This window comes from Lepidochelys olivacea (genome assembly GCF_965140295.1).
Source record: "Lepidochelys olivacea isolate rLepOli2 genome assembly, chromosome: 9".
NCBI classification, from domain to species: Eukaryota; Metazoa; Chordata; order Testudines; family Cheloniidae; genus Lepidochelys; species Lepidochelys olivacea.
In genome coordinates, this window is record NC_140419.1 from 18,091,496 (window position 1) to 18,104,866 (window position 13,371).

The 13,371-nt window shown below is 38.7% G+C and overlaps 1 protein-coding gene across 2 annotated transcripts in view; it reads left to right on the top strand.

Moving 5' to 3' along the window:
- GOLIM4 (golgi integral membrane protein 4) overlaps nucleotides 1-13,371 on the top strand; it is a 64,113-nt gene that overhangs the window by 26,005 nt on the left and 24,737 nt on the right. The gene's annotated exons all lie outside the window — the stretch shown is intronic.

Below are 13,371 nucleotides of genomic sequence, written 5' to 3' on the forward strand. Positions count from 1 at the left end.
AGATGGAAAGTTACTTTTTCAATGCGTAAAGCAGTGTGTTAGGGTGTTCCAAACTTTACATCTCTCAGATCATCTTTCTGGCATACCAAGAAAGTGAGGTACAGTATTGTAGTTGTAAAAGAATTGATAATGTAATATTGAAACCACTGGCTTTTTAAACTACAAGAATGTCTTTAATTGAAAAATTGGATTACGTTTTCATGAGTACACACCAAAGATGAGTGAACTAGTCCATGAATGCCAAGTAAGCTTTCTTTCATCAGATCACTTTCCTCCTCTGTTATAATTAATATTATGTCAGGGGGATTGCAGCAGAGCAGTTTTTTGAGAACTTGTTATTTAGCTAGAATGGTGTGTGGTCCCTTCCCCCCCTCCCCCCCCCGCTTTTTTTTTTGTCACGGCAAATTTTAAATAGAATATTTTCGTCTGAGATGAATTCAAGGAGTATTGAATGCCTCCCGTTCTACCCCCTCCTCCGCCATTGCATTGACAAAACATTTTGACTGTCCATGACAGTCAAAATGCTAGTAAATAAACACAACTATGTCATATAGTTGGCATCACAGAGACTTGGTGGGATATTAGTATGGAAGGGTACAGCTTGCTCAGGAAGGACAGGCAGGGAAAAAGGGAAGGTGTTGTTGCCTTATATATTAAAAACGTATACACTTGGACTGAGGTAGAGATGGAAATAGGAGACAGACTTGTTGAAAGTCTCTGGGTAAGGATAAAAGAGGTAAAAAACAAGGGTGATGTCATGGTAGGGGTCTACTACAGACCACCTAATCAGGAAGAAGAGGTGGATGAGGCTTTCTTTAAACAACTAACAAAATCATCCAAAGTACAGGATTTAGTGGCAATGGGGGACTTCAACTACTCGGACATCTGTTGGGAAAATAACACAGCAGGGCACAGATTATCCAACAAGTTTTTGGAATGTATTAGGAGACAATTTTTTATTTCAGAAGGTGGAGAAAGCTACTAGTGGAGATTTGATTTTGACAAATAGGAAAGAATTGGTTGAGAATTTGACGGTGGAAGGCCCTTGTGGGTGAAAGTGATCATGAAATGGTAGAGTTCATGATTCTAAAGAATGGTAGGAGGGAGAGCAGCAAAATAAAGACCATGGATTTCAAGAAGACAGACTTTAGCAAACACAGGGAGTTGGTAGGTAAGATCCCATAGGAAGCAAGTCTAAGGGAAAAAACAACTGAAGACAGTTGGAAGTTTTTCAGACACATTATTAAGGGCACAACAGCAAACTATCTCACTGCGTAGGAAAATATAGGAAGTATGGCAAGAGACCCCCCCTGGCTTTGCCAGGAGATCTTCAGTAATCTAAAAATCAAGAGAGAGTTCTACGAAAAGTGAAAACTAGGTCAAATGACGAAGGATGAATATAAATAACACAAGTATGTAGGGACAAAATTAGAAAGGCCAAGGCCAAAAAGAGATCAAACTACCTAGAGACCAAAAGGGTAACAAGAAAACATTCTACAAATACATTAGAAGTAAGAGGAAGACCAAGGACAGGGTAAGCCCATTACTCAATGGAGGGGAGCTGTGAAATAATAACAGAAAATGCGGAAATGGCAGAGGTACTTAATGACCTCTTTGTTTCTGTTTTCACCAAGAAGGTTGGTGGTGATTGAACGTTTAACATAGTGAATGCCAGTGAAAATGAGGTAGGATCAGAGACTAAAATAGGAAAAGAACAAGTTAAAAATTACTTAGACAAGTTAGATGTCTTCAAGTCACCAGGGCCTGATATTCAAGTTGCTGACTGAGGAGATATCTGAGCCATTAGCAATTATCTTTGAAAAGTCATGAAAGATGGGAGAGATTCCAGAGGACTGGAAGAGGGCAAATATAGTGTCCATCTATAAAAAGGGATATAAGAACAACCCAGGAAATTACAGACCAGTCAGCTTAACTTCTGTACCCAGAAAGATAATGGAGCAAATAATTAAGCAATCAATGTGCAAAAATCTAAAAGATAATAAGATAAGTGACAGTCAGCATGGATTTGTCAAGAACAAATCATGTCAAACCAACCTGATAGCTTTCTTTGACAGGGTAACAAGCCTTGTGGATAGGGGGGAAGCAGTAGACATGGTATATCTTGAAATTCGTAAAGGTGTTGATACCCTCTCACATGACCTTCTCATAAACAACTAGGGAAATGCAACCTAGATGGAGCTACCATAAGGTGGGTGCATAACTGGTTGGAAAACCATTCCCAGAAAGTAATCAGTGGTTTACAGTCACGCTGGAAGGGCATAATGAGTGGGGTCTCACAGGGATCAGTTCTGGGTCTGGTTCTGTTCAATATCTTCATCAACGATTTAGATAAAAATCTCCTCTCTATGCCATTAAGAGCAGATTAGACAAACACCTGTCAGGAATGGTCTAGATAATACTTAGTCCTGCCATGAGTGCAGGGAACTGGACAAGATGATCTCTCGAGGTCCCTTTCAGTCCTATGATTCTGTGATCATATTGGTTCTGCTTTGGGCTTTTTTCTTTGAGGCTATACTGCTTGCTTCTGTACAGTCATCTGTGGATTCCCGAGGTGCCTTTTTTCAAGCATGCAGGTAATTTTATAGAATTAACAGCTATGCATATACCAACTCCATCTATGTGCAGGCACTTGAGTTAGATGTACAATACAGCAGCCATTAGTGACACCAGCAAAGATGGATAAGGGAGAAAGAATAGTGTAGCCAATTAAAGTAACACAGAATGTAGTTACTAAAAGTTAACACTGGGCCAAGACCGGGTTAGACCCTCTACACACTGTAAGAGCTAGCTTATAACTTTACATACTGCCCTGAGTAAGGGTGTAGCTACATGCCTTCTACCCCAGAAGCAAACCAGACTAGACAACAAATTGTGACTCAGTCACCATTTCTCCTCTGTTTCCCACTTGCTCAAGGGGAGGAGTAAGTTATTTCACGCCTTTTCATGAGGCAGTTTTCCTGACTTTCATCCGAACCTGCCTGTGATTTGACAAAAGTTGATCCAACCACCAATGCTTCTGTGAAACATTTCAGGTTTGACAAAGCAGCAGCTTACACTGAAACTGTTTTGTTGTAACATTCCCGATCAGCTGTCCTAAGGAACTTTGGGTTCAATTCCCTGCTCTGGCACACACTTCCTGAGTTGATCTCAAAGCAGTCAATCTCTCTGGGTCTCAATTCTTCATCTGTTAAAATAGGAATGACAGCACTTAACTACTTCACAGGGGTGTTGTGAGGATAAATATCTAAAGATTGTGAGGTTCTCAGATACTATGGTAATAGGGGCCACTTAAGATCAATAAGATCTCTAGTGTGCTAAGGTGAGGCCGAGGTTTGGAAAGTAAGAGGAAAGCAACCATAGAAATTTGAAAGGCTTAATCTTCGGTTGTGCCAAATTCTGAAAAGAACAGTATGGAAAATGTAGTAACACATTTTACAATTTCTTTCTTAATTGGAGAACTTAGAAAGCCATGGATTTATTTTTCCCTGGAAAAAAATCTGTTACAGTCAATAAACTGGGAGAAAACAAATCTTCTTAACTCTTCTTTCCCTGCTCTTCGCAGTTACATTTTGTGCTTCTGAAACATCTGCTCATCTGAGACACTCAAAACATTACCTCATCTCTGCACTTGCTGTTGCTGATTTATTACCAACAGTTTTGACTGTGAATCTCCTTCGAGCAACTTCTTCATTTTGTCCATATTAACATAATAAACGTTTCTTAATTAAGGCAAACAAACATTCTAATTATCCTTGATTTCTATATTTCAACCCCCTCCCAAGAAATTGTGTGAATCTTTATTGGTGAATGTAAAAAACATATTTTAATGTTCCAAAGGGAAATGAGGTGTCGAGAAGGGCATGCAGTGTGGACTAGTGTTTTTCAAACTTGTTGAGTCCAGATACTATTTACACTTCTGCCTCAGTCACAAATGAGGACTATTAATGAAACCTCTGTCCCTTTATATTTACTGCTAGTATAGCTTTAGACTTTCAGGGCTTTGGGTAGCATCTTCTGACAAGACTACAGAATATAAGTAATTTGTAGATTGTACATAATCAGAATCCAAAACAATTATTGAAATGCCAGTCCTGATTCAGAGGAGAGACTGATCACGTGTTTAAACATGGCATAAGAAGTGGAGTACCATTAGCTTAGTCTCTAGGTAATCTCCTCCTTTCTCTAGAAGGTCCAGATTCAAAAGCTTCTCAGACAAGGCTGGATTTACAGCCTCGGGGCCAGCAAGATTAGAATATAGTGCTGGGTATAGAAGGAGATACCAATTTATGTCAACTGAGTATTTGGATCTAAAAGTTCAGTATCTTATTTAATTACTATCAAAACTGAACATTTTTCCTGTAAAAAGTCAGTTTTTTCCCCATGCATATTTTTTCCTCAACTAAATTGTTTTTTCAAAGGAGCATTGAAGGTATAAAATAGTGTAGTCTAAGAGCCAAACCACTGAGTTCTTTATCTCCTTTCTTTCTGCCCACCTCGTTGTTTTTCACCCTTTAAATCAAAGTTTGCTGAGGAAGTTACAATAGCAGGCAAAGTAGAAGAAGAAGTGAAGTGAAAAATATTTCTGTGGAATCATGTGTTTATGGCTTAGCCTCTGACTGCTGAAAAGCCTACTTCCACTCCTGATAGCATGGAAGGAGAAAAGCATTATGGATTTTAATTTTTCTCATGAGTTGCTATGCTACAAGCACTGTTCCTTTTGCAATGTAATTCTACATTCAAAGTCTTTAGTGCCAAGATGAAACCATTACTACAGTTCTTCCATTTTTTTTCTCTGCTGAAACTTAGTTCGTGGTGACTTTGTGAATATTCATTCTACGATTGTTTTTGTTGCAGTGGCTCTTGATACATTAGTTCATCTTCACTGATGCCCTTGACTTAGGGGATAAATAGCAAAGTAGAGGTAGGTGACAAGGATTGATTAGCAACCCTGCTTCTAAGCAAAAATGTAAACACTTCTATATAAATCACTAGCCAACAAGTCTGCAGAATGCATGTTAGAGGAATTAAGAACAGTTTTTAAGGCTGTAAAGCCCTCTTTTAGAACTGCCAAAATGCAAATCTTTACATGATATTTCTTGTTCATGGTTCACTATGCCATTTGATACCTACTTCACTCTTCGGTAAAATGCATTTTCTATTTTTATGGAAATTCACAATTTTCAGTTATTCGTTTCATAAGTTGCAAGGACCCTTGCAAGTTACGGTTTGGAAAGGGAACAAGAAGTCTTTCAGCACAGTGTGGTCAGTTTGTCTTAAGCACAGCTGTGTAAAACTGCACTTTTACTTCACAGGGGATTTGTGTGAACATTTTCCTTCTATTTCAGATATATCTGGGTTTTCATCATGAGATTATGTTTGAGTTTGGGATTTGTTCATACCTGAAACTCAAAAGAGGAGAGCCCCTCAAAATTGCTATTTTTTTCCCAATCTAATTGTGATGTGAAATCAAAACTGACCTAGTTTGAGCAAACCTGGGACAAGGTTCAAAAACTGTCTAGAATCTTTCAGTGAACTTGCTCTGGATTTGGCTTCACAGATTTGATTTAATTGTAAACATTTTGCACAGCTCTAGTCTTGAGCTTCTAAAAGGGTTAATTATTTCTGATGATGGAGCAATTTTCCCTTACAGGTGTACTGTCTGTACCCAAGGCATTGAGCATATCATCATGATGTATAGATACATAAGATGTATTATCTCACTTGTCTAAATACAATTGGAAGTAGAATTATTACATAGCAAAGGCTCTTAAACTGTGACCTGCAATGCAAAGCTGACTGGTCACATAGTACCGATTCTACTCCTTGTTTCAAACTGCCTTATTGCACCAAGGTAGCTAAATATACACTCATAATACTTCCCTGATGTAACATTTCCATCTAATCAGTTGCTTTAGTAGCCATAGGGATGTCATGCAATCACAAATGCAAGAGGAGAGGGTCCTTGTGATCACCTTTGGAAAGATGTGGTGCACACTATGAAAAGACTTGAATCTAGAGTATATAGAATCTCTTTCGCACAAGATATCCCATAACTGAAAAAGAGAAGTCTTCTATTGACTAAGAAGAATCTTGTTTGTGTCAGAGCAATGCAATATTCTGTTTCTGGCTGCACAAATCCAATAAATGGATGTGGAACTTTTTATTTTTACTTGTAGGAAAATGGGTTGTCAGTAGACCGTAAGCGTTTACTGTAGAGTATGAGGGCAGTAATATCACAAAGCATACATGCTGGCATGCTGGCTGAATTACAAGAACACCAAAACATAATGAATAGGAAAAGTTTGATTCGTAGTTTTTGGTGACCAGACTTGGACTAAGATACTGAAAGAGAAATTAGTTGGTGTGAATTCTGTAGCATTCAGTGAAGCATACCACAAATCACATTGTAATCTATGGAAGCATGCTATGAAGCCTTGGCAAAGACAGCATAGTGGCTTTGCAAAGAAGAATAAGTGATTTAGAGGTAGCCAGTGATTATTCCAGAAGTCCAAAAATGACATGTGACACATGCTTTTGCTACTCAGACTGTTGAGGCTTTTGCAGGATGTTTGCCACATATGTTTATGCTTGAAGAGATTATGGACCTCAGTTGGTTTCAAAGCAATATTAGGTTTTCCTAGGGAAATACAGTCGCACACTCTGCATCAGCTGCTTATTACTCAATGTCAAACTGGCTGGCAAAATGCTTACTGCAAACACTTACAGGGGTATTGGAGAAAAATGAGGGAAGACCCCTGTAACAACATATAGCAAACTTTTTTCATTCAGGTGTGTATCACAAACTATCCTCCAGAACACTCCGAAGAGTTATTTCTTCAACATCAGTTAAGATTGAGAATTCATTATCTTAGCTCAGATTTAACCAAAGAACTAGATGATATAGCACAGAATAAGAAATCCACAACACAAACAATGCCAGATGTTTTTGCCTAGACCAAAAGGTGTGTTGATTTGAAATTACAAGGTCAAAAGTAAATAGCGTTATAATATACTGGGACATATCTGGTTGAGTTAAATGGAGAAGTAAGGAAAATATTGATCAGTTATTAGAATAAAAAGAATGTTTCAGAGAATAAAAAACTGAACACTGGTTATTTCATTTCTCTTAAAGAAAATTATCATCTTTTTTACTGGCCTTGATGATACCACCAGTGAAATGGAGTCTGAAAACGACAGTGATATTTTAGATAACTAATCTGAATATATAGATTAGCAATAATATCCTGACATCACCTCCAGCCTGAATCCAACCAATTTTTATTGTTGAATCTTTTGGAATTCAGTAATATTGTGGTTAACCATTTCTCCATATCTGTCAGATCATGCGCACACATGGCTGACTGCAGATGAATTCAGATAAACCTCAGAGGGCAACAGTTATTTTTCCAGGCTGCCAGTTTCTTTAAGTAGTGTAGGGAAACGTGCATAAATTGCCATCTAGTTGGATGCAATTCCAGGACAGTTATTCGAATGATTGTAACAGTGAGCAATGCAGTAAATTCAATTGATTAATGCAAAATAAATTAACTAGATTAAAAAAATCAGTTGTGATTAATCACTGTTTTAATTGCACTGTTAAATAATAATAGAATACCAGTTTAAATGTATTATAAATATTTTTGAATGTGTTTCTACATTTTCAAATATACTGATTTCAGTTACAACACAGAATATCAAGTATAGTGATCACTTTATATTTTTGCTTATAAATATTTGCACTGTAAAAAACAAAACAAAATATTTTTCAGTTCACCTCATACAAGTACTGTAGTGAGATCTCTTTATTGTGAAAGTGCAACTTACAAATGTAGACTTTATTTTTTTACATAACTGCACTCAAAAACAAAACAATGTAAAACATTAGAGCCTCCAGGTTCACTCAGTCCTACTTCTTGTTCAGCCAATCGCTAAGACAAACAAGTTTGTTTACATTTATGGGAGATACTGCTGCCTGCTTCTTATTTACAATGTCACCTGAAAGTGAGAACAGGCATTCGCATGGCACCCTTGTAGCTGTGGTTGCAAGGTGTTTACATGCCAGATATGCTAAACATTCATATGCCCCTTCATGCTTTGACCACCATTCCAGAGGACATGCTTTCATGCTGATGTCACTCATTAAAAATAATGTGTTAATTAAATTTGTGACTGAACTCCTTAAGGAAGAATTGTATGTCTCCCGCTCCAGGGTTTTACCTGTATTCCATCTTATATTTCATGTTATAGCAGTCTTGGATGATGACCCAGCACATTTTGTTTGATTTAAGAACACTTTCACTGCAGATTTGACAAGATGCAAAGAAGGTACCAATTACTCCTGTGGGATTTCTGCGCCCCTCATACCTATCGTAGATTTCTTGGATTCCCCTCAGAAAAATAAGGGAGCAAGAAATCTGTGGGAAACACAAACCCCTTCTCCAGCAGCCTGGGTGCATCTCCTGGGAGCAGCTGGCAGCAGACAGCAGATTACGATGGGGGGAGGCTGGGCGTGCGTGCATCTGTGAAGAGACATGGGTGTGGGGCTGGGTGCTTGCCTGCGTGCAAACAAGCGAAGGAGACTCATTCTGTCCCTCTCACTTGCAGTTGTACTTGCTGCATCCCAGGTTTGGAGGTGTAGGGCTGAATGAAGTAGGCTCTGTCCCTTTGGCAGAGCAAAATGTAACAACTAAGCAGGCAGGCTGCTAATGTTCCCATTGATAGTTAATTGTTCCCATTCTTAGTCAATTAAGGTTTCAGAGTAGCAGCCCTGTTAGTCTGTATCCGTAAAAAGAAAAGGAATACTTGTGGCACCTTAGAGACTAACAAATTTATTAGAGCATAAGCTTTCGTGAGCTACAGCTCACTTCATCAGATGCATACAGTGGAAAATATAGTGGGGAGATTTTATATACACAGATTTCAGAGTAACAGCCGTGAACAGTCTGTATTCGCAAAAAGAAAAGGAGTACTTGTGAAGTGAGCTATAGTTCACGAAAGCTTATGCTCAAATAAATTGGTTAGTCTCTAAGGTGCCACAAGTACTCCTTTTCTTTTTGTATATACACAGAGAACATGAAGCAATGGGTGTTACCATACAGACTGTAATGAGTGACCAGGAAAGGTGAGCTATTACCAGCAGGAGAGCCGGGCGGGGGACGACCTTTTGTAGTGATAATCAAGGTGGGCCATTTCCAGCTCTTTACAAGAACAGTAGGAGGGGAAATAAACAAGGGGAAATAGTTTTACTTCGTGTAATGACCCATCCACTTCCAGTCTTTATTCGAGCCTAAGATAATTGTATCCAGTTTGCAAATTAATTCCAATTCAGCAATCTCTCCTTGGAGTCTGTTTCTGAAGGTTTTTTGTTGAAGTATTGCCACTTTTAGGTCCGTAATTGAGTGACCAGAGAGATTGAAGTGTTCTCCGACTGGTTTTTGAATGTTATAATTCTTGACGTCTGATTTGTGTCCATTTATTCTTTTACGTAGAGACTGTCGGGTTTGGCCAATATACATGGCAGAGGGGCATTGCTGGCACATGATGGTATATGTCACATTGGTAGATGCGCAGGTGAACGAGCCTCTGATAGTGTGGCTGATGTGATTAGGCCCTATGATGGTGTCCCCTGAATAGATATGTGGACACAGTAGCCAACGGGCTTTGTTGCAAGGATAGGTTCCTGGGTTAGCATTTTTGTTGTGTGGTGTGTGGTTGCTGGTGAGTATTTGCTTCAGGTTGGGGGGCTATCTGTAAGCAAGGACTGGCCTGTCTCCCAAGATCTGTGAGAGTGATGGGTCGTCCTTCAGAATAGGTTGTAGATCCTTGATGATGCATTGGAGAGATTTTAGTTGGGGGCTGATGGTGATGGCTAGTGACGTTCTGTTATTTTCTTTGTTGGGCCTGTCCTGTAGTAGGTAACTTCTGGGTACTCTTCTGGCTCTGTCAATCTGTTTCTTCACTTCAGCAGGTGGGTATTGTAGTTGTAAGAATGCTTGATAGAGATCTTGTAGGTGTTGGTCTCTGTCTGAGGGGTTGGAGCAAATGCGGTTGTATCGTAGAGCTTGGCTGTAGACAATGGATCGTGTGGTGTGGTCTGGGTGAAAGCTGGAGGCATGTAGGTAAGTATAGCCATCAGTAGGTTTCCAGTATAGGGTGGTGTTTATGTGACCATCGCTTACTAGCACCGTAGTGTCCAGGAAGTGGATCTCTTGTGTGGACTGGTCCAGGCTGAGGTTGATGGTGGGATGGAAATTGTTGAAATCATGGTGGAATTCCTCAAGGGCTTCTTTTCCATGGGTCCAGATGATGAAGATGTCATCAATGTAGCACAAGTAGAGTAGGGGCATTAGGGGACGAGAACTGAGGGAGCGTTTTTCTAGTCAGCCATAAAAATGTTGGCATACTGTGGGGCCATGCGGGTACCCATAGCAGTGCCGCTGATTTGAACGTATACATTGTCCCCAAATGTGAAATAGTTATGGGTGGGGACAAAATCACAAAGTTCAGCCACCAGGTTTGCCGTGACATTATCGGGGATACTGACAGCTTGTAGTCCATCTTTGTGTGGAATGTTGGTGTAGAGGGCTTCTACATCCATAGTGGCCAGGATGGTGTTTTCAGGAAAATCACCAATGGATTGTAGTTTCCTCAGGAAGTCAATGGTGTCTCAAAGATAGCTGGGAGTGCTGGTAGTGTAGGGCCTGAGGAGGGAGTCTACATAGCCAGATAATCCTGCTGTCAGGGTGCCAATGCCTGAGATGATGGGGCATCCAGAATTTCCAGGTTTATGGATCTTGGGTAGCAGATAGAATACCCCTGCTCGAGGTTCTAGGGGTGTGTCTTTCCGGATTTGTTCTTGTGCTTTTTCAGGGAGTTTCTTGAGCAGATGGTGTAGTTTCTTTTGGTAACCCTCAGTGGGATCAGAGGGTAATGGCTTGTAGAATGTGGTGTTGGAGAACTGCCTAGCAGCCTCTTGTTCATATTCCGACCTATTCATAATGATGACAGCACCTCCTTTGTCAGCCTTTTTGATTATGTCAGAGTTGTTTAAGGTTCCTTTTCCTTGCTAGAGTGGCATAAAGGAGCCGTATTATAAATTACAGTAATGGAATTTTCAGCTAGGAAGAGCTATGTGCTTTCTCCCTTTTTTTTTGTGTGCCAGAGAGGCACAGTGGGGTTAGATTATAGCTCAGAATCTATTTTACTGATCCATTTAAAAAAAAAATGCAGGACAATTATTAGCAAAGCTGTATAACTTGCATGTGTGAAAGTCTGAGCCATTTAAAGTGACATTCTACTTTACAAAACACCAAAATAAAATTAATGTAATTTAAATGAAAATCCAGGATTACAAATGGAATACAGGGTATTGGTTACCAAATATTTGTAACTTAACCTTCATGTGTTTAGAAAATGCTGAACAGTTATTGTGATTTTTTTTTTCTGTATGGTAGTTTAAATAAATTAAATAAGTGAAGTATTTAAGTATTAAGAATTAAGTATTTAAGTATTAAGAATTAAGTATTTCACCAAATAAGTGAAACTGGTGTGATTATATTGCATTATTTTGACAAATAAAATATGTAGAATTTTTTATTTTTGGCACAGAATTTTGGATTATTTTGGTGCAGAATTTCCCCAGGAGTAACAAATATATGATTTCTAAAGATAGCTACAGCACTCAACCCAAGGTTTTAGAATCTGACATGCCTTTCAAAATCTTGAGAGGTACAAGGTGTGCAATATGTTGTCAGAAGTCTTAAAAGAGCAACACTCCAATGTGGAAACTACAGAGCCCGAACCACCAAAAAAGAAAATCAACCTTCTGTTGGTGGAATCTGACTCAAATTATTTAAATGAATGTGCATCAGTCTGCACTTCTTTGGATCGTTATTGAGCAGTACCCATCATCAGCACTGTATTCTGAGTTGTAACTGAAATCAGTATAGATGAAAACATGCAAAAATATTTAAATAAATGCTATTCTATTATTGTTTAATAGTGCGATTAAAACTGCAATTAATCACAACTATTTTTTTAATCTTGTGATTAATTTTTTAAAATCATTTTATAGCCCCAAACAATACATATATTGATTTGATTTGTCTTGATGCTGGTTTATTGTCACTTGAGGTAAATAAAATTTTGCTGCTGATACCCAAAGCAGTATCTGCTTATTATATATTGTCTTACAGTATTTGTTTATGTAAGCAAGTATGCCTCACTTTTTACAATAACAAGTAACCAGAGGATAAAAAGATAGCATCATTCCTAATGCACTCAATTTAAATAAGTAAAAGTGATTTCAGCGACTACATATATCTGAGACCATGCAACAATTTTTGTGGGTTTTACAAATCATATTTTCCTATTTTAAATATTTTTCTCACCCCAGTTGCTCTGTGCAAGACCCATACAAATAACTGACTGTCCAGAGGAAAAAGCAAAGCTGACTCAAACAAAATGCTGTTAGATATACAAAGTAAACAAACAGGAAAAAATGGAGATAAAATTGTATCTCATTTCCAGTTACAGTAACTGTAGGTATTACTTGTAACAATTGAGGATTGAAAAAAAATTCACACACATGAGATTTGGATTGAAATTATATCTTTAACTAAAGTGCTTAATTGCTACTAGGGCAATAATTAATATAACCTGTGAAAAGCAATTTAGTTTTGAAGTTTTGACCTCTATTCAAGAAAGCACTTAAGGACATGCTTAAATTTAGTCATAGGTTTAAGTCCCATTGAAATCAATGGAGTTTAGACGCCCTTCCTGAACTGAGATGCTCTCCTAAATTAGGGATTTTCACACCTTGGACTGATAATGTGAAAAAAAAAAAGAGATCGCTTCTCTGAGTTAGTGTTACCGTGAAGGACGACAGGGCCCATGTATTCTGCAACAAAGTGGATTCAGACATCAGCACCATGCATTTGCTGAGAGTGGGCACCCAAAAGACAATCAGATTTTATACAAGATGTCCCACTCAGCTGGGGGCTGGGATAGAAAGAAGAGATCACTTGTATCAGACATTGTTTATGTCTGAATCCACTTTGGGGTACTTATATGGCCATATTTGAGTCTCCCCGTATTTGAGTCTTCAATGTAGTTATCCTTACTGAGGTATGGAAGAACTATTATCCTAATTTTACAGATAGGAAACTGAGACACAAAGCAACTAAGTGACTTTCCCAAGGTCATGCAGTACATCTGTGGCAGAGCAGAGAACTGAACCCAAGTTTCCCAACTTCAAGGCTAACCCGCCAACCACTGCACTATTCTGCCTTTCTCATCTGCCCTACTACTTTACCTGCCTATTCCATTCTTGTGAGCAAGTGGAGTGCTGCA